Genomic DNA, 1,681 nt, shown 5'->3' with positions numbered 1-1,681 from the left:
TGTCTTATTATAGATTCTATTTTAGCGTTATCTACATTACATTATGTCTTATTATAGATTCTATTTTAGCGTTATCTACATTACATTATGTCTTATTATAGATTCTATTTTAGCGTTATCTACATTACACTATGGTTTATTACAGATTCTACGTAGAACAATTCTCACGTGGTTAAAAACGTTTTTGTGGGCAGTCTTGAAATTCTTTCAACTTAATCCTTTCTTCATGGTGGATTTAGTTAAATAAGATTGATTATCAGTTATCTTAAAGGTTCTAGCACCTACAGAACTTGTAATTAAAACTCAGTAAAAGACAGGAAGGTCATTAACTGTAAACAGCTTTAAACGTTTTCCCCTGGAAAACGTTTTGGCTTTTTTAATCGCAAAATATAACAAGCTTTTTACGGTTTAATTGAACGAATGATAACCTGACGCCATCTTAATGTTAATAAGGTTTAAAAGACAGTTTTTAACACGGCCGACCGTTAAACCATCATTTATCAATAAAGATACCCTATTCTTGTAGTGCCAGAATATTTGGGTTGTGTTTTGTTTTTGGAAATTCGCGCCAAGCTACGCAAGGGAAAAACGCCTTTACTTTTGAACACTTCCCCCGGTAGCTCAAAGGCAAGTATGAAGGCTTATAAAGTTAAAATTTGGGTTTAGATACCCATGTTGGGCACATCACACATGTGTAGTTTTGTGCTTAACAACAAAAACAAAACAAACTTAATAGACTAGAAGGAACGCAGCCAACGGATCTTGGAATTCTCTAATCGAGTATTGGAATCTGACCTTCACTCTTATAACATACCCACAGCCCCAAAGTGCAATTCGCGTTCTTGCAGCAACGGGACACGAACCACGGACCTTCAGATTCATAACTGGGCAGGCTAACCTTTAGTTCACGCCTAGCTCTGTTTGTTTGTCTTTTTTTGTTGTTAACCGCAAAGCTACACAATGGGCTAGCTTTGCTGTGCCCAACACGGTTATCGAAACCCGGTTTTTAGCGTAATAAGTCTTCAGAGTTGCCAGTGAGCCACCGGGGGACATTTTACAAACATGAATCATATTGAGAGATAAACACAACAGCAACAAGAAACTTTTGATACACGACATTATACTATTTAAAGCAAGACACAGTATCCGAAATGGTAGTATATGATTAAAAGATATACATATAGATACCCCCAGAGGGCGTTGACTGTAGACAAGTCCTAAACTAAAGTAAAAACATATTACTGATTTACGACTGTTAATAGTTTTTATATAAAAATATAAACATGTAGTTCAACATTATGGCTGCAGACGTCATTAACAGCGTGGGTAGTTACCCAGCATATGAAACAATGAATTCTAATCTTTATAACGAGGAAACTAAGCAAATATATTTAATTAGTTATACTCATTGTCGAGTTGATTTTTAGTTTGATTTAAATAGGTAGCTTGCCCTGATCGGAGATTAATATTAATTAATAAAATGTAAAAATATTGCAGGGGGCGAATCCTGTTGGCATTATATATTTAATGATTTCAACGGTTCAAAACAAACAGGTTTAGCTGAAGGAGGTTCGTATTGGTTTATCATATCTTACTCCATAACGAGTAAACTAATAACTGTTTTCCCAATAACGATTAAGCTAAGAATTCTGACCCCATAAGGATTAACTTAATAAATCGT

This window comes from Limulus polyphemus, unplaced genomic scaffold (assembly GCF_000517525.1).
Source record: "Limulus polyphemus unplaced genomic scaffold, Limulus_polyphemus-2.1.2 Scaffold8335, whole genome shotgun sequence".
NCBI lineage: Eukaryota > Metazoa > Arthropoda > Merostomata > Xiphosura > Limulidae > Limulus > Limulus polyphemus.
Note: the sequence above shows the minus strand (reverse complement) of the source record.